We start from the raw sequence: 26,213 nt of genomic DNA, 5'->3' as shown, positions 1-26,213 counted from the left end.
TCACTGAGGGGGAGATTGGAAAGGCAAGAGGCAGCTCTCCAGGCGGGCAGCACTCCGACGGGACGGAGGCTCCAGGCGCCGCTCGGCATGGCGGAGGCGGGCGAGGGCGGTGAGCTGATGTGGGGAGGCGCTGCGTCTGGCCTCCGTCTCTTCAGTGGCGCCCTCCAGCGCCCTCCAGAACTTGGCACTGTGGTTCCATGCACCACTAGTCTCTATGGCTAAGACGCCCCTGTTTATGCTACAAGGCAAAGGCTCTTTGTGGGTTTCAAGGTATGCCTCTCCCTGTTGATTTCCTTTGTCAATACACATGGCACATCCCAGATTAATCCCTTGCAGACACTTGACTCTCACACTGCTAGTTTTTGCTAATTCTCAGTTAGCAAATAGGACACTCTCACTGAGGATTACCTCTTCGCTCTTCCTGCTGAAACCTATAACCTTCTCCCAAAGAAATATTACTTTGTAAGATGTTCTTGTTACTTAAGGATGAGGTTAGGGAACTGATATCTTTGCCAGGTTGTATAAGTCATAGTGTTCCAGATATGTGGGCTCTGGTTGGGAACTGACCCTCTGGAGCTTGCTGTCTACCTTTGTCAAAGCTGACACTCAGTAAATTACAAGCCTGGGTCAAACACATGAGAGGCTGTTGTTAATTAGGCAAAAGTTCCAGCTTGCTCTGGGAACCTTGAGGGGTGAGGAGAAAGCCAATGAACTGTGTGGGTGGACAAAGGCAAATCAAATGGTAGGCCACATCACTGCCCAAGGGTCTGTGAAATACTGGGGCATAAACTGAGAGCCTTTAGGTTTGTGTGTGGCTGCCCCATGTGGTGAGCCGCTGAATTTGGATGTGGGAGTGTAGTATCCTTAAGTACTGGACTAACCCTGCCATTCCAGGTTGACTATTAGATCTTCTCAGACAGAAAAGAGTATAAAGGTTCTTCCTGCCTCTGTTAAGGCTTAGCAGAGGAGCAAGGTGAATCCTGGCTTCTTCCTCAATCCTGCCTCTTGGTTTTTTACTTTGGTCCTGACTTGATTATTGGTTTGCCCCATGGCTGCTGGCTCATCTCAGACTGCCGCCCGATGCCCAACCCTGGCATCCTGATTACTGCATTACCACATTGGGCAGTAACATGCAAATCTGAGGCATCCCTAGTCCTAGCTAAAAGAGCTCGGTCTTTATACTCCTTTGTCTTGTGACATTAGTCAGGGCTGCTTTCCAAGGTACGCAGGCTACTCACCCTGTGAACAATGAAACATGAGGAGGATTTGTACCCGTGCCTAGTCACAAAATCCCAGGAGCAGGATTTTCAAAAGGGCACTCACATAGCCATTTATGGGATCATTCTCCCGAATGCAAGTTGTTATGTGAAAAAGAGTCCTTAGCAGCTGAGGGAGAGCATTTTTCCATTCCTATGCTTTTGTGCTCAGGGTTCCAAGTAACAGTGCAGGAATTGTTCTTGGAATGCAGCATAAAATCTGTATCAACTGAATGTGGGTAAGACCAACAAGATCTATGTGTGTATCTTAAACTCTTGAAGAATAGTGAATAGTACTTGGACGCTATTGTTTTCTCTGCTGGTGGTTTTATTCTGATGTTGTTTTAACTTTTTCTTTTTTGTATTTTTATTTCCAATGGTGTTTTTTTTAATTACACTGCCCAGAAACCATATTGTTAATGGGTGGTATAAAAATGCTGAAAGTAAGGAAATAAATATCCTTACTCAGATATTTATCCTTACACAATGGCACGGAATTAAGCAATACTGCAGTTGACAGTGCTTGGTGCCTGAATGCCCTTTACAGAAGATTAGTACAAGAAAATTAACTGCCCATCATGTCTACAATATAAGCTAGTGAACTTTGTATTTTCTGCTTGGACCTGCCATACTTAGTAGGGGTGCCATGATGTTCAATCGAGAAGTGTCATTTCTGTATAAGGTGGGCCTGGCTTTTGAGTTAAACATTGTTTTGACCCCTCACCAAGGTGAGAAGACACTTCCTAAGAGGAATCTCAGGCATGTTGTGATGCTGTATGGTTGCAGTCATTGACATTTGTCAGGCATTATGCTTTGTATATTTTGTCCTGAGTGGATGCTATTCTCCCGTATGTGGGACTGCACAGAGATTATGAAGAAGAAAAACCGGTTTCTTACTGTGGTCCTTCAAACAGTGATCCATATGGTCACACAACCTATCCTCCTTCCCTGCTTTCGCTTGAGTCCTTTCTTATATAGCTGCTAAAATGATCTTTTAGGAACTGGGCGGGAAGGTGAATGACACAGCTTTTTAGCATGTGTTGTGAGGGATGGGCGCAGACTTCCCACCAAAACTTTTAAACACCCCACTCTAGAAGTTTCCACACTTTGCACAGGTGCACAAACACATACACTTATAGAACCGTATCAACAGACACTCAAAGAACCACAATTGCGGGTGAGCAACCTGCTTTGATTGCTAAGATAAAAAGATGATGAAATCAGGGCCGTCTTAAGGTCATTGGGCACCCTGGTGCAGGGATCTCTTGGGCGCCCCCCCACCACTTTTTTTTTCAGGAAAGCTTTTACCTGGCGTGCCGGGGGGCGGGGGCGGGGGCGGGGGGAGCCTCACGGCGGCCACTGCACCTCACAGCGGGGCCATGCTGTGCCGGAGGCCGCCGGCCTGTCCGATGCTGGATTGAGTAGGGGAAGGGGGCACCGCTGCTCCGCGCGGCCTTCCTCCCTTCTCCCAGCGGGCTGGGGTGCCTGGGCAGGCCGCGCTGCGCCAGGGCCTTCCCGGCCGTCTCCCGTGACTCCAGCGCTTGCTGGGTCCACGGCCGTTTCCTTGCGCCAACAGGGGCTGCGTTCCTTCCCGCCAACAGGGCGCTGCGTTTCATTGGTAGAGGTGCTGCCATGTGGTGTCACCTCTACCAATGAAACGCAGCGCCGGGGTGAGGGATGACCCTGGTGCTGCAGAGCGGAACAGGGTCCTAGTGCCCCTGTTCTGCTCACTTATCTCCCTGCTCTCCTGGCGCGGCTGGTGGAGGGAAAAGGGAGGCCGCCGCACAGCTCCCCCACTTGCTGGGGTGCCCCTCAGCACCCCCTGATCGCCCAGGCGCCGTGGCGCAACACGCCACTAGAGTCAATGGGAGAGCCGGGCCTGGATGAAATAATTATTGGTTCTTTTGAATGAAATATGAATATGAAGAACTGGATAAATGTTACACAATCCTGTTTCTACCTACCCAGGTGCAGGATCAGTTATGAAGTCTGCTAGTTGTGGTGTGGTGCTTTAATATGAACTGTTGCTTTTGTATATGTTTTGTTAGCTGTTCTGAATATCCTTTTTAGGGCTGGATATAAATAAACTTATAAATAAATAAAATGTAGTGGCACCCATCCGTCATCTGTCATGATTATAGTATTTCTGAAGTGCACAATGTTCACAGTCTCTGATGCAGCTGTTTGGTATACAGAGGATGTCTGTCTCAAAGGTGCAGTGATGCCATGCCTGGCTGTTCTTCAGCTTGCCTAGGATAAACATGTAACGACTATTCACAAAGACCATTTAGTGTACTGAGGTACAGCCACTTGCTCAAGGTGGAATGTTGATCACCTACATGACACAAATGTACAAATGCACTTTGGTAAAATGTAGTATCTTCTAGCACAAGCTGCCGAAACATCTGTGACAGTGCTAAAGAAAACATGGGAATAAATGGGATGGGGGGGGGGTGGAGAACCTGGAGATGAATATTTCAGCAAAAACGTGGGAAGAAAGGCAACACAACTTGCTCTCAGCCTTCTGTACTGCATTCCATAAATTAGCACAGTATAAATTTATATAGGTTTTCACCATCTAGACTTAAGCTAAATAAATATTCAGTTCTTAGTTTTGTGTAGTAGGCATAAGTGGTACATATGTTTGTTCAAGTTTTGCAAACTACCCGAGAACTTTTTTTTCAATAGTAAATTAATTTCTGTAGTCTGGAACAAGTCAGGTTGTTGTAGTAAGGCTAAAACTCTGCTCTGAGTCCTTGGAGGATGGTTGTGATTTCATTGTAGCAAACAGATTATTAAAAAAAATATGGAGATTTTTGAAGTGATTAAAATGTGAGGATTGCTAGAGAATTGTCTGTCTGAAGTAGGAAGACCTCATTACAGAAAGGCTTTTATGAGAATCTTGGTAGTGAGAGTAGTGAGATGATGATAGTGGCTGGTATAAGGAACAAGACACAAAGCCCTGACAGGTCAAGTGATGAAGATGGAGAAAATGTTCTGATTGGTCTTCTTAGGATTCATCTATGGATTTTGGCAATAAGGTATAGAGTAGCAGAATTAGTCTGCCCATTGTGATGCCCTTGTGGAGTTAGCTGCACCTCTCACCCCCCCCACACCCACCCAATTTCCTTGTCCCGAGGGAAGGGCCCCGGCAAAGGCAGCCAATCAATTCATCAGTCAAATGTATTATGCAGTCACAGACCTATTAAAAACAAAACATCCAAACTGTACAATTTCTAACATAAAATAAGTTAAAATTTATGATAATAAGGCTATGATGGACTTTTGATGACCAAACGGTCCTGGAGTTAATAGTTACTGTTATGTATATGACAAGGTGAATCTTTTGAGGTACCGAACATCTCTCTCTCTCTCTCTCTCTCTCTCTCTCTCTCTCTATATATATATATATATATATATAAATGTAAAAATCGTGAAAGTGTGGGCTCCACTTTTCTCCATAACCGCTTGACCGATCGTCCTGAAATTTGGACACAACGATCCAGGCCACTCCCTAAGTGTTTGCAGAACCTCGGATGCCTCACATCTCACACCTCCGCAGGTAAAAGCCTGTTTTTCCACAAAGTAAAACAGCGCCCTCAAGTGGAATTCCTCCCACAGTACACCTCCTCCCTTCTTCTGAAATCTACACCATACCCACAATCCATGAGATCCACCACTCACATATATCCATCCGGCAGAGGTGTCGAAGACCTCAATGGAGACAAACGACTCCAGCATCTTTACCTCCTACCAGCCTCCAAAAATCTTCTATAACTATACCTTTCCCTCTCAAACGCCCTCAATCATCCTAATATGTCGAATTCCACAGCAACCAACTGAAAACAGGCTTTTTGCAACAACAAGGCCCAACTAGCCCACAGCAGACTAGGCACCTTTCCAGACTACGCCAAGTGGAGGTAGGAGCCTGCCTTTGGGGGGGGGGGTTCAGGCCTTTTGCAGCAACAAGGCCCAACATTTCCCAGCAGAATGAATAGGCCACAGCAGAATAGGCAGCTTTCCAGACTGGGCCAAGAGGAGGTAGGGGCCTGCCTGGGGAATTTTCAGGCCTTTTGCAGCAACAAGGCCCAACATTTCCCAGCAGAATGAATATGAGGCTCTGGGCAGGAAGTTGAAGCAATTAGATGCACAAATTGTCATCTCTTCTGTCCTCCCAGTTGAACGACATGGCCCAGGGAGAGAGGGAAAAATAGGGGAAGTGAACAACTGGCTTCGCAAATGGTGCAAACAGGAACGGTTTGGATTCCTAGATCACGGTCTGCAGTTTCTTGAAGATGGACTTCTGGCAAGTGATGGACTGCACCTCACAAAAGTTGGGAGGAATGTTTTTGCCACAAAACTCAAAAACCTCATCAGGAGGGCTTTAAACTGACTTATGTGGGGGAGGGAGACAGTGGTCCTGAAGGTAGGAGTCTATCAAATGCTGAAGATGATCATCCTAATGTCAAGGACCAAATGGAGCAAGCAGCATGCAGACCTAGTGGTGGGACGAAAATATCCTTAAATAAGAGACATGGGGGAATGATCAACGGTCTTCAATGTCTGTATACTAATGCACAGAGCATGGGAAATAAACAAGATGAACTTGAGCTCTTGGTACAGCAAACTAAATATGACATAATAGGCATCACTGAAACCTGGTGGGATGAGTCTCATGACTGGAATGTAGTAATAGAGGGATACAATCTATTTAAGAGAAATAGACCAAACAGGAAAGGAGGAGGAGTAGCTTTATATGTTAGGGATATGTATACCTGTGAAGAGATCCAGGATTTAAAACTTCAAAGCCAAATTGAGAGTATCTGGGTCAAAATTAAGGGAGAGAAAAACAACAGTGATCTCATTGTGGGAGTTTACTATAGATCCCCAAGCCAAACTGAGGACACAGATGATGCCTTCCTGGAACAGATGGCCAAGCATTCCAAAGGAAGTGAGATAGTAGTAATGGGGGATTTCAACTATCCTGATATTTGTTGGATGTCAAACTCAGCCAAGAGCATAAGGTCGAACAGATTCCTCACTGGCCTTGCAGACAACTTCATTGTCCAGAAAGTGGGAGAAGCAACAAGAGGATCAGCCATTTTAGATCTGGTCCTAACCAATAGTGATGACTTGGTTAGTGGGGTAGAAGTGGCAGGATCATTAGGTGGGAGTGACCATGCTCTTCTGGAGTTCATTATCCAGCGGAAAGGAGCAACCAAGCATACTAAGGTCCAAATTCTAGACTTTAAGAAAGCCAACTTCAGAAAACTTAGGGAAACGCTGGGTGAAATGCCATGGACAGTAATACTAAAAGGGAAGGGAGTTTATGATGGTTGGGAGTTTGTTAAAAGGGAGATATTAAAAGCACAACTTCAGGCAATGCCAATGAGACGGAAACATGAAAGGTGCCTAAAGAAGCCAGGCTGGCTATCTAAAGAACTTTTGACTGAGTTAAGATTTAAAAGGGATATGTACAAAAAATGGAAAAGGGGGGAAATATCCAGAGAGGAATTCAAACATATAGCCAGCACGTGTAGAGACAAAGTCAGAAAAGCTAAAGCACAGAATGAACTCAGGCTCGCTAGAGAGGTTAAAAGCAACAAAAAGGGCTTTTATGGGTATGTCCGTAGCAAAAGGAAAAACAAGGAAACAGTGGGGTCACTCAGAGGAGAAGATGGTGAAATGCAAACAGGGGACAGAGAAAGGGCAGAACTCCTCAATGCCTTCTTTGCCTCAGTCTTCTCCAAGAAAGAAAACAACGCCCGACCTGAAGAATATGGAGCAGATGATTCAGCAGGGGAAACACAGCCCAGAATAAGTAAGGAGGTAGTACAAGAATACTTGGCTAGTTTAGATTTATTCAAGTCTCCAGGGCCAGATGAACTACATCCAAGAGTATTAAAAGAACTGGCAGAGGTGATTTCAGAACCACTGGCAATAATCTTTGAAAATTCCTGGAGAACAGGCGAAGTTCCAGCAGACTGGAGGAGGGCAAATGTTGTCCCTATTTTCAAAAAGGGGAAAAGAGAGGACCCAAACAATTACCGCCCAGTCAGCCTGACATCAATACCAGGAAAGATTCTAGAGCAGATCATTAAGCAAACAGTCTGTGAGCACCTAGAAAGAAACTCTGTGATCACTAAAAGTCAGCATGGGTTCCTGAAAAATAAGTCATGTCAGACTAATCTGATCTCATTTTTTGACAGAATTACAAGCCTGGTAGATGAAGGGAACGCTGTGGATGTAGCCTATCTTGATTTCAGCAAGGCCTTTGACAAGGTGCCCCATGATATTCTTGTAAAGAAGCTGGTAAAATGTGGGCTAGACAATGCTACCATTCAGTGGATTTGTAACTGGCTTACTGACCGAACCCAAAGGGTGCTCATCAATGGCTCCTCCTCATCCTGGAGAGTAGTGACTAGTGGGGTGCCACAGGGTTCTGTCTTGGGCCCAGTCTTGTTCAACATCTTTATCAATGACTTGGATGATGGGCTTGAGGGCATCCTGAGCAAGTTTGCAGATGACACCAAATTGGGAGGGGTGGCTAACACCCCAGAGGACAGGATCACACTTCAGAATGACCTTAACAGATTAGACAACTGGGCCAAAGCAAACAAGATGAATTTTAACAAGGAGAAATGTAAAGTACTACACTTGGGCAAAAAAAATGAAAGGCACAAATACAGGATGGGAGACACCTGGCTTGAGAGCAGTACATGTGAAAAGGATCTAGGAGTCTTGGTAGACCACAAACTTGACATGAGTCAGCAGTGTGATGCAGCAGCTAAAAAAGCCAATGCAATTCTGGGCTGCATCAATAGGAGTATAGCATCTAGATCAAGGGAAGTAATAGTACCACTGTATTCTGCTCTGGTCAGACCTCACCTGGAGTACTGTGTCCAGTTCTGGGCACCACAGTTCAAGAAGGATACTGATAAGCTGGAACGTGTCCAGAAGAGGGCAACCAAAATGGTCAAAGGCCTGGAAACGATGCCTTATGAGGAACGGCTTAGGGAGCTGGGTATGTTTAGCCTGGAGAAGAGAAGGTTAAGGGGTGATATGATAACCATGTTCAAATATATAAAAGGATGTCATATAGAGGAGGGAGAAAGGTTGTTTTCTGCTGCTCCAGAGAAGCGGACACGGAGCAACGGATTCAAACTACAAGAAAGAAAATTCCACCTAAACATTAGGAAGAACTTCCTGACAGTAAGAGCTGTTCGGCAGTGGAATTTGCTGCCAAGGAGTGTGGTGGAGTCTCCTTCTTTGGAGGTCTTTAAGCAGAGGCTTGACAGCCATCTGTCAGGAATGCTTTGATGGTGTTTCCTGCTTGGCAGGGGGTTGGACTGGATGGCCCTTGTGGTCTCTTCCAACTCTATGATTCTATGATTCTATGAATAGGCCGCAGCAGACTAGGCAGCTTTCCAGACTACACCAAGTGGATGTAGGGGCCTGCCTGGGGAGTTTTCAGGCCTTTTGCAGCAATAAGGCCCAACATTTCCCAGCAGAATGAATAGGCCGCAACAGACTAGGCAGCTTTCCACACCAGGCCAAATGGAGGTAAGGGCCTGCCTGGGGGGGAAGGGGGGCCAAATAGGGGGCAGGGATAAGTAATGGGTCAGTTTCTGCTTTTTAATTTAGTGGGCGTTGTGTCACATGCGAGGCTCCGGCGGCCATTTTAAGTAAGGGCAGTCATGCAGCTTTTAACCTAGGCTTCAATTCCCCCCCCCCCGATTTACAATCCCCTACCTTCCCCTTGCCACTTCCTGGGTTTTTTATGGAACCAAACAGCTTGGGCACTTCGGAATATGCTTTCTCCTGCTACAGGGCTGTGGGGCTTTGCTATTTGCCCCCCCCTTGGGTTTTTAAAGTAGTTCTCTGAGTCCCGGGACGCATCATCACCCCTGATCCTTCTCTTTGCCCAAATGGACCTCTCCCCAACCTTCCTCAACACCAAATACTCTTCAATTATATCCACAATAAAAACCATAAAAAGAAAAAAGTTACAAACAACACAAGGGGACTTGATACCTCATGGGTCGGGACAGAGTAGGGCAAGTCACATGGATGTGCCATGGGGGTGGGGGGAAAAGGGGTCTCGATAGCTCATGGGTCGGAACAGGATGGGTGCAGTCACAGGGATGAGCTGGGGGTGGGGGGAGGAGGCGGCAGGATAAGTCATGTGTCCGGACAGAATGGGGGGGAATCACAAGAAAGAACCACAGCTACGCGTGGCCGGGTCAGCTAGTTCCCAATAAAATCATTGCAATTTTCTTACCTAGGTACCTCCCTATAGTTCTGTATCCTTAAACAATTCATTGGAATGACATTCCATTAATTTTACTAAGATTACCTCTAAGTAACTGTGCTTTAAGACAGCATACGTAGAATAATTGTTGCCCTCTTTAATTACCTTAATCGGCATCAGGAAAGATGCAGATTATCTGGTGGGTGGGTGTTTCCATGAAGAGTCCCTTATTTAAATTAATCAGATAACCCATCCCGCAGCAGAAATAAAGCAAGTAGTGTCTATATATGCCAACTAAACGTTCAGTAGTCTGTGTCATCTCTACTGTTTATCCAGTTGCCTTTAGTGTGGAAATATCAGACATAGCAGTTCTCCCAGAGGGAATTCTACTATTTCCTGGCTTAAGCTGAGTTAGGCACACTGTATGTACTTTCCCAACATTTTCATATTTAGTCTTCTACTTTCTGTCAGTCCCTGGAAATACAGAGATGCACCATGATTTATAAGAAACAAACCAAAGCCAGTGGGAATAAATCAGAGCCAAACTAATCAAGGCCAATGAGAAAAGTATAGTATCAGATGATTATAAAATATAATTTAGGTAGTGGCACGTAAAAAGTACCATTTGGTGTACCTAAAACAGGGGTCAGCAACCTTTTTCAGCCGTTGGCCTGTCCACCGTCCCTCAGACCATGTGGTGGGCCAGACTATATTTTTTGGGGGGATGAACGAATTCCTATGCCCCACAAATAACCCAGAGATGCATTTTAAATAAAAGCACACATTCTACTCATGTAGAAACACACTGATGACCGTCCCCGGGCTGGATTGAGAAGGCGATTGGGCCGCATCTGGCCCACGGGCCTTAGGTTGCCTACCTCTGCCCTAAAAGCTATCGTTGGGGATTTTGTTGGATTCCAGTTCTCATCAGCTCCAGCCAGGATGGCCAGTGATCAAGGGTGATGGGAGTTGTAGTCCAACAAAATCTGGATGGTCATAGGTTTCCCATCCTAGCTATAAATTTAAAAGCATACAACCTCCTGTTTTTATTTCAACAAAATTTACCAATATATCCAGTATTAGAAACCGAGATGCAATCAACTCTATCCCAAGCCTATATTTCTATTAGTTGTCAAATACTTAAAAATAAAATAAGAATGTTATTGGATTGGGAGGTTGGTTTAGATGATGCCTTTGGATCTCAGTCAAGCCTGTGATTTTATATATCTGTGACTGTAGTTTATAGTAGACGGGACTGCTGAAGTGGTCAAACCAGTGCCTTTGCTAAGTTAATGGCCTTAGCTGGAAAAGCACCCTATCTGCATGACTAAAGAATCAACCACTGTTGCTGTAGGAACAACTAGCTTATGGTGCTTCCAGAAGAAGGGGATAATTCCAGCCCCTCACCTGGCTGTATGAAGGAGAACAATAGACCAAAGTCTAGTCTTTTGTTTTGTCTATTATGAACAGGAAGCTGGAAAGAGACATGGAAGTTTAATTTGCTCTGTGTGCTGAATCCAAAGTTATGGCTTTGGGACCCACCTCCCCAACAGCTAATGGGGAAGCAAAATCTGTTGGAGTGTTAATGCTTTTAGTTCTTCTATCTTTTGCTCAGGTTGTACATCTGTGTAAAAATAAATAAAATCAGACACCCCTGCTTTGGGATTGAGGTGTGTGCAACAATTTGAAAACATTGAAAACGGAAACCGTCAGCACTATAGCAACCCAAAGGGAGGGCAATGTTTTATTAGGCCTTAGAAAGAGACCTCAAGGTTATTGCATGCAGAAACAGAAGAGAGTTATGGATCTAAAGAAACCGCACACTCATGCTAGTCATGTGTCTGTAGACCCAGTACATGACCACTGTACAGTTCAATGGTTGTGACTTTGACTGGGCAGCTGGAGTTGGAGGGCGCTATCAGCTTTAGAATACTTTCCAACAAGCTGTACTCACACATGCTAAATAACTCTTGCAGTCCTCCGTTCACTCTATTTATAGATTGCTGATACTTGAATGGATCATGTATCTGGATAGGGAGGAGGTATGCAGCTAGTTTAGATAAATAGTGGGCTTGGATAAATGAGGGAGGTAGTGCATGGCAGAAGGCTGCAGCAACATTTTTTGGAAAATCCGTAACCTTCCTTGTCAATATTTGCTTCCTATTTGGTGAATATCCAGAAAAGTACAGAAAGGTAAAAGGACATTCAGGCAAGAAGCTTGACTAGAATACAGACATTTTAAAAGGGAAAGTAGTCTGCCAGGAGCAGGACTATATTTAGTTTTTCTAATGTGGAAAACAGCTGTATTTTTTAAAGCAAGGTAATGTGTTGCATGAAGCACCTGTGACAAAGCCCACCAGTTCCTGGTGTTTATGGGTACCAGAAAATGAAAATTTTACAGTCCAAGGGGGCATGATATTCAAAGCCAGTCATTCCAGATATCCACTATGTGTTTACTGTGAGGTGCTGCAGCGGTTTTTGGACTAGGCCCTGGGAGACCAGAACTCAAATCTCATTAGCCATGAAGCTCACAGTCCCTCAGCCTAACCGAGCATATAAAGTTGTTGTGAGGATAATATGGGGAGTGGGAAAACCATGTACTCCAGCTTGACCTCTTTGGAAGAATGTAAGAAATGTAATAATAAATAACTACGTTTATTGAGTAGATGACTTCAGACTTTCAGCAGGGATCTAAACTTCGTCATAACAAACTTTCATTGAAGAAACACCTCAAGGAAAATGGGTTACAGTACTGTATTTTTGTTAACCAAAATAAGAATGCAAATCTATTTTTTGTATTCTCCAGAAATCTGTAATGTTATAGTTGAAGCACGCTATCATTGAGTAAATTTTATTTAATTGAGTAATTAAATGCATCAAATTTTCCTTGCAAAAATATATATGTTTGTTTAATCATTTTTTATTCTGTAAAAAAAAAAATCTGGTTTGGCCTGGTTTATTAAAAAAAAAAAAGCAAATTCCCCTGGCACTAAAAATATTAATTTTGTTTAGCAATTTTTTTGTTCTGTTAAAATTTATCCATTCTTTTCTTTCTATTTTGGTATTAACAAACAATTTAATAACTGGTGTTGTGGGATGCACACATTCAGCTATGACTCAATAGTGAAATATATTTGAATATCTAAAAGTGTGACAGTGATTGTGAATTCGTTTTTTTTCTTGTTTGTTGTTGTTTAGTCGTTTAGTTGTGTCCGACTCTTCGTGACCCCATGGACCAGAGCACGCCAGGCACTCCTGTCTTGCATTGCCTCCCGCAGTTTGGTCAAACTCATGTTGGTGGCTTCGAGAACACTGTCCAACCATCTCATCCTCGTCCTTTTCTTGTTTAGTAATGTAATTAATTTTTTAGGAAACTTTCTCTCAACTTACCTTTGATATTTATGCTACTGAATTACTTCTACAGCTTTAAGTTTAGATAAAATATGCTATAACATAACAGTTTTAACAATATGTTAAAGCTAAGTAAAAATTTATGAGTTTTAGAGTTAGACCCATAAGTAGTAGCATTTGCCAGGGCATTACCACATTTACCTCTACATAGTTCCAGCCTTATTTCAAACTGTTGTGTATAGCATCTAAAATGACCTGGCACATTGAATTCCACAAAAGACAACAACAAGCTGGAGAGACTGTGTCAGTCTTACCGAGCTACGGAAATTGGCTAGACACTGCAAGTTTGCCAACTTGGAGGAGGCATTGCTGGACCGGTTCGTGTGCGGCCTGTGCAGCAGCAAGGCCCGCAGGCGGATTGCAGCAAAACATGCAATGGACTTGGCAACGGCACGCCAAGAAGTGATCGCAACGGAAAATGCGGAGAGAGAGGAACAGAACCCGGCCCAGAGATCTACAAAAGTGGCAGGGGAGGCTGCTCACACCGTGGAAGATCAGGAAGCCAGCCCCAACCAAAGCCCAGTGCGGAGAATTGAGATGGTGCGACAGGAGGGAACGGCACACAAAGACCATCGAGCAGCATGCCCTGGCTGTGGCGGAGCACACGAAAGGAAGAATTGTCGATTCCGCGAGGCTGCATGCCGTGCGTGTGGAAATACGGGACACATAGCGAGGGTCTGCAGGTCGGGTGCCACCAGCTCGTCTGGACCATCAAAATCAGGGGGTTGGAGGACATCCACAGCAACTTCAATTACCTCACTCAAATTGAGGGCAAAACTGTTCAATTTCCAGCCCAAGGGAAGCCGTCAGTGCGGGTCTGGATCAACGGGAGGCAGTGTAACATGGAGGTAGATTCTGGATCCAGATTCTCCATAGTTTCAGACGACACTGCTAGAACGCTATTCACGAGGGGTAAGTTCCCCCTGTTAGAGCCATTCCCAGCTACGCTACAGACTTATTCTGCCGGCCGCATACACATCCTGGGAATGTGCACTGTCAGTACAAAGAATTTGGAGCACTGTTCAATGGGGAGTTGGGGTGCTACAAAGGGGCCCCAATTCACCTAGAACTGGATCCGGGGGTTGCGCCAATCCGGCTCAAACCCAGGCGGGTGCCATTCGCACTGCAATCAAAAATAGAGATGAAATCATTAGCCAGGTGCTATGTGTGGTGGCCAGGCATGGATAAGGACATTGAACAATGGGTGCGCACCTGCCAGGCATGCCAGGGGGTGCGCCCAGAAGTGCCCAGGGCACCCGTGCATTGGTGGGAGCGGGCCCGGAATCCGTGGAGTCGGCTTCATATAGACTTTGCAGGGCCATTGCAGGGGAAGGTGTTCTTGATCGTAGTGGACGCCTATTCAAAAATGGCTAGAGGTCTCACTCGTGCCAAACATGACGTCAGCCGCCATAGTCAGGGTCCTCCGCAAATTGTTCGCGACCCATGGGCTACCCGAAACTATTGTGTCAGACAACGGGGCAGCATTTGTGTCACACGAGTTCAGGGCGTTTTTGGCTGATAATTTCATTAGAGGGGTCACATCTGCGCCTTTCCACCCGTCCTCAAATGGACAAGCCGAACGGATGGTGTGCACAGCCAAGGAATCGGTAGCATGTCTTCTGGAAGGGGATTGATCTGCCCGCATTGCAAGGATGCTGTTCCTGCAGCACACAACACCGTGTGTATCCACGGGCAAGTCACCGGCAGAACTATTAATGGGAAGAAGGCTAGCCACAATTCTGGACTTCGTTCACCCCGACAAGGTGCTCGCCCGCTCTGCACGAGAGCCACCTACCGTTGAGGGCGACAAAACACAATACCTGACATCGGAGGAGTTGGTTTGGGTCCGGAGCTATGCCAGGGGGCCAACATGGGTACCAGGTGTGGTTACACGGCCCAGCGGGCCAGTGTCATATTTCGTAACCTTGGAGGATGGCAGGGTTATGCGCCGCCACATTGACCAGCTGAGGCACCGGGCTCCTAGCAGGGTTAATGCTGGTGGGGAGGAGTCGCAAACAACTCCGCCTGCGATCAATGAGTTACCACCGCCAAGCCAGGTAGGCCCAGGGCTATGGGAGGTGGAGGACTCAGAGAGTCAGGAAGCTGAGACCACCACAGGTGGACCGGACCCGGTGATAACTAGTGAGTCTAGGGAATTGACTAGTGAAACAGTACCCGCTGAAGTACCAGGAGTTGCTGGAGAGGGAAGCCTGACCACGGATAGGCCTAGGGATGCTACACCGGTGGTCAGGCGATCCAGTAGGATTCGGAGACCACCGCAGCACTTGAAAGATTTTGTACATAGTGTCAACATGGTGCGGGTGTGTGTGTGTTGTGTATTGAGTCAAAGGATTTTATATCTGCATTACTATTGTCTGTATGTGCTTTAGGGTAAAGTAACTGCCTTTTGGTTCCAGAAGGTACAGCTACTAGTGGTTCATTTAAGCTGCTGCATTTGGATCCTCTGTCTTATTGGTTTCCTCCATCAGCTCCCATCATCCCTCGCCATTGGCCATACTGGCTTGGACTGATGGAAGCTGGAGCCCATCAACATCTCAAAGGCCACAGGTTACTCATCCCTGGCTTAGAGACTGAGCACCCTCTTGCTGCACTACCACTTCTAGCGGGTAGCTCATCCGGCCTCCCCACCCACCCCAAGGTGTAATACACTAACAAGGCACCTCTAGTTTGTTTAACTGTTGGCAGCTTTTAAACGTGTTTTCTTTAGTTCTACACTCCTCCTCTCTAAAACTGGTACGAATAGAGCAAATGTTGTTTTTCAGTAGCAAATAGCTATGCTTTTGAAGCAAAACTTCCTTCCCCATCCATTACATGATCAAGAATGTAATGTGCTTTCCCTCCCAAACACACAAACCGGGGAAATATGAATGCTATTTATGCTCTCATTTAATCAGTACAAAACAAGATATTATCTTGCTATTATATACACCAAACTAAAGTACATCTGTCTCTTTCCATGAAATCTAGCACTCCAGGTTTTTTTTCCCCCTTCAGAGGTGAAAGAAAGCCAATTTTGCCCCCCGCAGGAATCTTTGAAACTGCATTTGGAACATTATTCAAAATGTCTATGCTTTTAAAAAACATACTCATGGTATAATTACAGTGATTGAGAATGCTATTTTAAAAAAGAGGCATTTACATTTGTCTCTGATACCTTATTCTCAGTAGGTTTTGTTAGATATTTATGAAGTTCTAAAAGGAAACAGATTTACCTGCTGACTCAGTCAAAAGCAAAAGTGCAACTATTATAAGTATTCCTAAACCTGCTGTGGTTTTTATGTTTTTTATGTTTTTTTACTCCTTACAAAAATGTTTAAGAAGAAAGTGCAACATTTGAGGATAGAAGGTTCCTCAAGGCCAGAAAAAATCCACAGTTCTTTCAACAGCCATGTTGGGATCCTCTGGGTAATAATAAAGAAACACTGGCAGAGAAATATAGCACAGTGCTCTCCCTTTTCCTGGAGTATCAATGGAACAGGGGTTGGGTGGAGTGGGGGTAGGTGGGAGAGAGATGGCGATGTGGGCGAATGCAAGCAAGGTCCAAACACCATATTTTTGTGCCTAGTACAAACTTGTAACACAGGCTGCCTCCCCCACACATACTATGTTCCTGTTGCACATATACAACCTCATGAGTCATGAAAGAAAAGTTTCTATTTTAATTCTGAAATTACATTTTTGACGTTTCTTAAAATACACCATGGTTCATCCTACTTCTGCTATTTTTGTTTGACATAACATTGAGCATGAAAAGTCCTGCAGTTACTTTTTATTAGTCCTTATAAAGGTATTTCTTTACTGGATGTTTAACAACAACAACAACAACAACAACAACAACAACAACAACAAACAACAACAACAACAACAACAACAACAACAACAACAACAAAACGTAACCAGCACAGTGACAAAAGATGGTATTCAACACTAGTCCAATTCAGAGTATACCCACTGAAGTTAATAAACATAACTGACATAGGTTCATTAATTTGAATGGGTCTACTCAGAGTAGGATTTAGCTAAATATAATCCAGGCGTTCTAAAACAGACCAATCTATTCTAAAGCTTTCTTTTTCTGCTCTTCTTCACTGCAAAACAAACTTCTCTTTGAAGGTTCTTGTTCAATAGCTAGGCAGCCCCACAGTGAAAACGCTGTGCTTGCCCCATGGTAAAAAGCCTGCTCAGTGGCGTAGTAATAGCGGGGCAGGGGTGCCACCCCTGGCAGCAGGCTGGGCGGGGGGCAGCAGGCTGGACAGGCTTGACTGCTGCTGCGTGACGCGGCCGCTACCACGGAGGAAAAGCCCCGATGCAACCGAGGCTGCCTCACTCCATGGTTTGCCACGCCGCCGCTCTGCATGCCTCCTGTGCGCGCATGCGCCACGCGTCATGATGCATGCGTCATGACGCATGATGCATGCACGTGACGGATACCCCGCCCCCTGGCGGGGTGCCTTCAAGTTTGCCGCCCCGGGCAGGCAGGCGGCTAGCTACGCTGCTGAGCCTGCTATTTTTGATGAGTGCAAGTTATAAATACTACCAGTGGCATTGGCTCCCCCTGTCTTAAGGATCAATGTTCTCAGTTGCAATACAGTCGTACCTCTGTTTACATAAACTTTGGGATGTGCGCGTGGCAAACCCGGAAGTATTTTACCGGGTTTTGCCCAGCGCGCATGTGCAGAAGTGGTCTGCACATGCACAGAAGCAGTCCTCAGGTTGTGGAAACCTCGGGATCTGACCGGACCTCCGGAACGGATCCCGTCTACAACCAGAGGTACCACTGTACTGCTTTGATCCTCCAGCAAACTGTCCCTTCCTGTTGCCTATAGATAAGAATCTCAAGAACTTGCAGTATTTGCAAGTCACATAGGGAAGCACAGATATCTCTGCCTACCAAGTCCTAGGGCTTATCCATGCTGTTGTTTAATGTGGATAGTAAGACAGTGTTCTTGAAGCTACAAACATGAGTTTGGCCAAACTGCAGGAGGCAGTGGAAGACAGGAGTGCCTAGCGTGCTTTGGTCCATGGGGTCACAAAGAGTCGGACATGACTAAACAACAACAACAAGGTTCTTGCACCTCCATTAATTCTCCATTGTGTATATGACATTCACGCACTCGCTGGATCATCACTTGTGGTGAGTGGGCTTTCACGTTCCAATGATCCTTGTGAGCGAAGCTGTTGGGAGTCTCGTATTCCCAGTTGGGTCACCCAAGGCGGTAAGGTAAAAGGGGAGGAGCTAGACAAAGAATGATCCAAAAAGTCCTCAATGACAGAACAGGCAGAAGATAACAAGCTACACACATAAAACAAATTTACACACAGGTGTCTTCCAAAAACCCATCCCAACCCAACCCCAAAAAAGTCCCATGGCAGTTGGCAAATGGTAACAGGGGCAGGACTGTGAAATTTGGAGGCCCCTAGTCATGAACTGACACATGGGCGTGGATACAGGTTCATTCGTTCTGACTCAAGGAATGAGGCAGTTGAGTAGCTCAGCAGCTGTATCCACAACTGAACAGTCCTATTTAGGATTCACTCTGCTCTCCCTGAAAAGGGGGAGGGGCTAGAAAAGGTGCCTTAAACATAGTCTATCTCCTTTATTCCCTGACTAGATTACCACGCCCAATGGGGTTACCACCCAGCGGTCGTAAAAGAACATGAAATATATGGACTTTGTTGGATAACACAGATACTGTAATGAGCGTCCTGAACGCAGGATTGCCATCATTGCAAGAGAGTTGAGACATTTTAACACTGATATTGCAACTCTTCAAGAAACTCAAAGATTAGAAGAGGGACAACTGAGGGAAGAAAAAGGAGGCTACACATTCTTTTGGAAAGGTCTACCCGAACAAGAACGTTGAATACATAGAGTAGGCTTTCCTATCAAAAATGGTCTTGTGAAGCTCTTGTGTCTTGTGAAGTCCCTATGTGCATTAATGAGTGACTTTCCACCCTTTGAATAAAACTCGCCAAAAACCAACAGGCTACTATTTTAAGCGCTTGTGCACCAACACTGGATGCCGATGGAGTCATTAAATAAAAATTCTATTCTCAGCTGGATGCCATCCTATCAGAGATGCCTAAGGAAGATAAAATTATCCTCCTGGGTGATTTTAATGCAAGAATTGGGCGAGATTTCGATCTGTCGCCTGGGAGTATTGGGAAAGAAGGAATATCATGGAGTCACCCTCGGTTGAACCACAGGCACCTCTTAGATTATGCAATTGTCTGAGTTAAAATTCGTCCCAATGAGCTATGATGAGTGCCAAAGACTGCTGGACAGATCACTGATTAATACGTTCCACGATCAAGATTATACCTCAATGTAGACTTCAAGGAAGGAAACCAAGGCACAAAATGAACGCTCAAGCCCTTCAAGATCCTATTAAGTGGAATCGCTTCCAAACGACTCTTAAGGACCATCTGTTTTCAGTGTTTCCTTATAACATCGAGGAACACTGGACTAAAAACATCCATTATTGCAGCCTATTGGATACCAAACTAAGGAACACCAGCACTGGTTTTATGAGAATGATAGTGAGATTGAATGTGTTATTGACAAGAATAGGAATGCCTTTCAGATCTGGCAAAGAGATACCATAGGAACTTCACCACTAAGAAAAAAAAACCAGCATTGCCTGAACTCTGCAAGTGCAGTTTTCCTCCTATTGAAGTGCAGAGTGTTTGAGGAAAGGGAAACCAAAATGCTTGTTTGCTTTAGCTGAGATTCCTGCATTGCAGGGGGTTGGACTAGATGACCCTTGGGTCGCTTCCAACTCTATGATTCTTTGATTCTATTATTTCAAACTGGAAGTTGATATAACTAAATAACACTCAATTTAGTAGTTCCTCATCAAGAAGCAGTTGCTGATAAGCTTGACTTCTATGAAGGCCATGTACACACCCTATACCTTTAAAGTCCTTCCTGAACAAGTTATGGGCACTGTAGTTTACCTCTCACATAGTTACAATTCCCAGAAACCCTTAACAGACAACAGTGCCCAGAATTCTTTGAGGGAAAGAATGCACTTCCAGTGTGCTTTAAAGGTATACGTATTGTGTATGAAGCTAGAGTTTGGAGAATACTGTCTACTCAGTTAAGAAGCAAATTATTTTGGGACAGGGAATATAAATTCAGCTTTGTGATCTTGAATGGCAGTCCCTCAGTAATCTCTGCGAACCTTTACAAATTTATTTCCCTTAACCACTGGTGCAATCAGAGTGGTCTAGTGATACCTTCTTTCTCCAGATACTATATCTCTTTTTCTTCTTCATTGTACAGTCTCATGCGGCACTGAGTAGGAACTGGAAAAAACCTGAAGATCTACATCTGGACTCATGTGGATCTTGGCTGCCACCCCATCTAGTATTCCCAGTACTGGAGTAAAGATCTGCTTGCTCCAAGAGTTCTTCCAATGACCTCAAGCAGAGTAAACAAATGTGCTGCCAATCCAATCTCAATTCTTGTAGCCAGTTCTAGCCAGTTCTAGCCCATCAAGGTTAGACCTTTTCCTTGCATCACCCACAAAAGTACATTCTTATAAGTATGTCACTGGCAGGAATACCCCGCTGCTCAGGAGAATAGTCTCCCATATTGGTTGTGAATGGTGATCACCCAACATTTACAGATAAAAGGTAAAGGGATAGATTTTTACTGTGTCATCCTGACTTTCCTCAGTGTGCATCTCCATCAGCTTTCCCCCCACCCCATGCCTTACATTGTTGATTCACTTGTTAACTGTAGGCTGTTCATTGAGTAAGTACATCATTGCATTAAGCACTCCTTGTGGTGACAATGCCAGCAAACTGTTGGCCAACCTTTATGGGACACTCTAGACCAGGCATGGGCAAACTTGGCCCTCCAGATGTTTTGGGACTACAATTCCCATCACCCTGACCACTGGTCCTGTTAGCTAGGGATGGTGGGAGCTGTAGTCCCAAAACATCTGGAGGGCCAAGTTTGGCCATGCCTGCTCTAGACCAGGCACCCCCAAACTGTGGTTCTCCAGATGTTTTGGCCTACAACTCCCATGATCCCTAGCTAACAGGACCAGTGGTTGGGGAAGATGGGAATTGTAGTCCAAAACATCTGGAGGGCCGCAGTTTGGGGATGCCTGCTCTATACCCATCACTTGCAGTTGCAATAGTAAGGGTTGATAGCAGGGCTATGGAGAGGGTGTGTGTGTTAACCCTTTCCTTCCCACCGTGGCCACAACAAAAATACCTCTTAAAGCTGCAGCAATGGGAGCTTCCTTTCTAGAGATAATAGCTGCTTCGGGGAGGCTGATTTTGATCATGCAGCATTGATAAAGTCTGCTTGCTTACATGTTCTTGTATTAAAGTGTGTAATTCTTTCAGGCTTTTCTGATGTGGCTTTTGTGGTTCCATAACAGGACTGCCAACAGTCAAAAGTCTCTTCAGGTCTGCGTCCACAGTCCTCTCTGCTTTAAAATAATACTCCAGCCCAGGGGTTACCAACCTCTTTGGCCCCATTGTCACACTTGCAAAACAGAGAAGCTGTAATGCACCCACCCACCCCCAAACAACTTCACCTACACAAGTATGCTTCATTCAGTTTCAGTGTAGGAAGTGGAAGGGAATCCTAGAGGGATCAGGGAAGACCTGTGTACATGTGTGCCGGCAACTTCCATGTTGGCCACCTTTGTGCCTCTCCACATACTCTGACCACTCACTCACTCGAACAATGCTTCATCATGCTTGGTATAGTTTTATCCTAAGTCACCAGTGGAATGAGTTGGAAGGCATCCAGCATAAGAGGGTGAAAATGATATCAGAAACAGGGCAGGGTCTGCCTGGACATAAGTAGAACTATAAATATGGAAAGTGAAACTAGACAATACTGGTATGACACCTTTGACACCTAAGGATTCTTACTCCCTGAGCAGGGAACACCCACAGATTTCTAAGTGCCAACAACAGTTGCTCTCTGTGACAAAACTTTCTTACATGGTTACTCATTTGGACAAAGCCTATCTCCTAGTTTTCAGTTACAATCAAATAGCATATTAGATGGGAATCGTTTGTCTATATTGTACAATTTTGAACTGCAGATGTGGATTCAGTTGGAGAGCTGAATGCAGTATATAGAATGCAGTACAGTGGAACCTCGGTTTATGAACACCTCGGTTTATGAATTTTCGGTTTATGAACGCCGCGGACCCATCTGGAACGGATTAATTCATTTTCCATTACTTTCAATGGGAAAGTTCGCTTCAGTTTATGAACAGACTTCCGGAACCAATTACACCCATGCTTCAGTTTATGAACATTTCAGTTTAAGTACTCCGCGGACCCGTCTGGAACGGATTAATCCGCTTTCCATTACTTTCAATGGGAAAGTTTGCTTCAGTTTATGAACGCTTCAGTTTAAGTACTCCGCGGACTGTCTGGAACGGATTAATCCACTTTCCATTACTTTCAATGGGAAAGTTCGCTTCAGTTTATGAACGCTTCAGTTTATGAACAGACTTCCGGAACCAATTGTGTTCATAAACCGAGGTACCACTGTATATACAGTAAATATATATAAACTCTCTGCACATAGAAATCTATATTGTTGTAAGTTTGAGGGTTCTATACGCCTGGGTTTAGTAAATGTTGGGATTTAATTAGAACTTTTATGTTAAAACGAGATGTCAGGCCTATATGTCTTTTTTAAAACATTAATATTTTTATTTTAAAAAAAATCTCAATTACTGTATAAAGAAATAAAGTGATACAGAGAAAAAAAGAGGGGAAGTGAGGGGGGAGAACAAAGATGTGTATAAGAAAGAGAAAATATATATACACAAAAATGCAATGTAATATACTCCCATACATTCTTATATAAATTGATAAAGTGTTACTATCCTAATACATATGTAGATGTTAATAGCCTGCTACATTTTTTATAAACCCATGTTCTTTATATCCTAAACTCCTAGTGAAACCTTATAGCAAATGTTACATTCTGTAAGAATGTGCACTATTCTGCATTTCTGATTTGCAAAGTGTAACATGTGCAGTGATTCACATAGGAACGAGGAATGCTTAAGTGAGGCTCATTAAGGAATGGTAATCTGAAGCCCATAGTAACTTCTTTTCCTGGAAATCCTATATGTCAGCATTAGCTGAGATTCTGGCTCTGAGTAAAGGTTAGATTTCTCTTTATTCTGTATTTTCATTATGGTTAATATTTAAGCCCTGCCGCTAGTGTGCTCAGCAGAACAGTTGGTCCTTGTACGTCTATAAATGGCAGAGGGAGGGAGGGAGGGAGAGAGCTCTGGGTCTGTTAGAGCATGTCTGTCAGCTGTTTGAACAAGGCAAGCACCTTGATGCTGCTGGCCTTGGAGCGTGTGCAGTTCCACAGCTCTCATGCTATTTATTTATACCAGCTTTGTGATTGGTCGAGGCTGCCGTCCTCCCTGCATCCTCTAGTGACTGCTGCTGACAGGGGTATCTCTCCTCAACTGAGATTACTGTGTATGACCTACTTTGAAAATGGTGTGAACCAAGGTTCACAAATTACCTTGGAGGGATGCCACAGAGCTGGTGTGCAAAGAGAAGTCATCCAGGAGGTGTTGCCAGAACAAAATCAAACAACACACACACACTGTGCTGTGTCCTTCCAGATGCAATGTGTGCATTCTTTTTCACGGGGCCTTGGTTTGACAACCTATTATCTCTGTGTTATCCTTGCAGCACATAGATTTGCTGCACAGCCCTGCAAAATTAGCCAGCCTCATGCCGAGACGACACAGGCCTCTCCATAAAGCCAAAATACTAATACTGTACAGATGACTACAGGATTTCAGGCTCAGCTGCCTACCTATCTGTGGCAGTAGCTGTGCTATGTTGGTGGTATCTGGTGCAATCACTCAAATCAATATAACACAGTCCATCTGTTTGCCTAATTGTGTGTCCTGCTCTCTGTTGTTGAGATTTTCCTGTCTATCAGAAGAGAGCACTTGGATATCTTGGTTGCTCCAAAGTGATTGTATTTTCCTGTTTTCTTTGTGAATTTTATTGTGCTTCAGCAGAAGGTTTGTGTTGAGTTTAAGGGTGATGTGAGTTTCCTTAGAGCAGCAAAGAAACTTTAGCAAAGAAACTTCTCTCCCCTCCCCTTTTCTGTGTCTTAAGACATTTCATACAGAACATGGCAACCGTTTGTGTTTGCTATCTGATCAGATAATTAGCAAAAGCTACAAGGTAAAGTGGTTGTATTTGTAAAGGGCAGCGATGCTGTACATCAAGAGAATTAACAAACTTGCATGTCAAGCTGTTTTTCAGAGAGAGAGAAAATTCTTTCTTGTCTCTATAGGTCAAAAACTCCATAATAAATTAACAATGTAAATATATTTTTCATTTATATCCTTACAACATTAAAATATGCCATGGCATTTTGAGCCTTTCTGAAGATTTTGTTCTAGAAATAAATTACACTCAAGACTTAAAATATTAATTTGCATCTGCGCAGTGAGTATCCAAAGCAATTCACATCCATTACCTCAGTAATCTTTTATGATAATCCTGTATCAGTATTAGATTTCTCATATTGCAGATGGGAATGAGGGGGCTGAAGGTTGTTTTTATGTTTTAAAAAAGGTTTATATACCCTGCTTTCCCGCTAAGGAGTTCAAGATACATACATACATCGTTAGATAAAGTTTGCCGCCTTTCCGCAATTCATTTTTTTAAAATATATTTTTATTAATTTTCCAATTAAAACCAATTATATCACATTCGTTATTTCAAATTATACACATATATATCAATCAAACCGAATATTATGCCAAATCATCTAAAAAAATTTTTTGGGTTCCCATGCTTCAAGAAATTGGGAATTCCTCGCAACTGTCCACTGCCGTCTTTTTTCTAAAGTTCAAATCGTCTCTCCAAGTTCATAATAATCCGAATCTTTCCCTTATAATCACATAGATGTTTTCCACTTTCAACCGATTGTTTCCCAACTGCTGAGATAAATATCAAACAAGGTTTCACAAATGTTCTTTCTCCTGTGTGGGTTAATCAGTCCAGCCTCCCCATAAATCTTCTTGGTCTGGAGCTCCCTGTTGCGTCAACACGAAGCAGCGCCATCTTAAAAAAACTCAAAACACTTTCGTTTTCTCTCATATAAAATTTACAGCTTTTCCAGGCAGAAGACCCAAACATCAAACCATAGACTCTTGGTAAATTAATGGATCTCCTTGCCCTATAGCTGAACTTAGCTTCAGGTCGCTGCTCCAATTCAAAGTGCGTCACAGCTCATAAATCCTCCGAACGCGTCCAGGACTCCTTCCGTCCAACTAGAGGGGGGCTTTTCTCGTCGGCAACTCCACATCTTTAAAAAATATGCTCAGTAACAACAGTTTATAAAGTTCAACTCACACAGTCTTTTGCTTCTCTTTCACTCCAAACAAACCAGGACATCGCGTCTGGGAAGGTACGAAGTAACTCATATGAAGAAAAATAAAAAAGGACTCGCTTCCCTTATCGCTCCGTCCCCATCAATCCTTCTTTCAGATGAAATACAGCCTTTGACTCCTCTCTCTCAGCAGCATAAATTTCTCAGCAGTAAACAGCGCTTCTTCCCCTCCTTCTGAAGTATGTCCATAGATTTAAGCCTAATTATCTTCTTTAACCATGGGGTTCCGGTTTCCGCCGGCAGGAATGGCGGACCTGTTTTCCATCTCTCTGACCTTCGTAAGGAATTTGGCGGTTGCTAGGGGAGTAAATGGCAACCCCCTACCCTCTCCGGGGGTTACGGAGAGGGGCCACTGGCCCGCGATGCCCCCAGACCCACTCCGACTGTTTTTGGAGTGGGGGGAGCTTGGGCTGAGCACTTACGAGGGCCAGGACTCCCGGACGCTAATCTGCATGGCCTTTCCGCAATTCAAACCATGCTCAAGGCAGCTTAAAACATGCAAAAAAAACCATAACTGCAACATAACAAACATGGTAATAAACAATAAATAAACCATTAAAAATATGCAGCCAAGCTGAACAATTTCCATATAAGGCACATCCAGGTCTAAAGTAAATATATTAGAAACAATCCCGCAAGCAAGCAACCTGCCCCTCCCCCGTAAGCAAAAAACCCCAGACAACACCCAAGTTCAAGGGGCTGTTCAGCAGACTCTGCTTTTGTAGCTGGAGTCAGTCAGGGCCCTGCCCGGACTTACAGCCAGGATGGTATATGCTTCCCTCTCCTCTCGCCATTTTATCCTTACAACAACCCTGTGAGGTAGGCTAGGTTGAGAGGTAGTGACTGG

The sequence above is a fragment of the Zootoca vivipara genome, chromosome 8 (assembly GCF_963506605.1).
Source record: "Zootoca vivipara chromosome 8, rZooViv1.1, whole genome shotgun sequence".
NCBI lineage: Eukaryota > Metazoa > Chordata > Lepidosauria > Squamata > Lacertidae > Zootoca > Zootoca vivipara.
Note: the sequence above shows the minus strand (reverse complement) of the source record.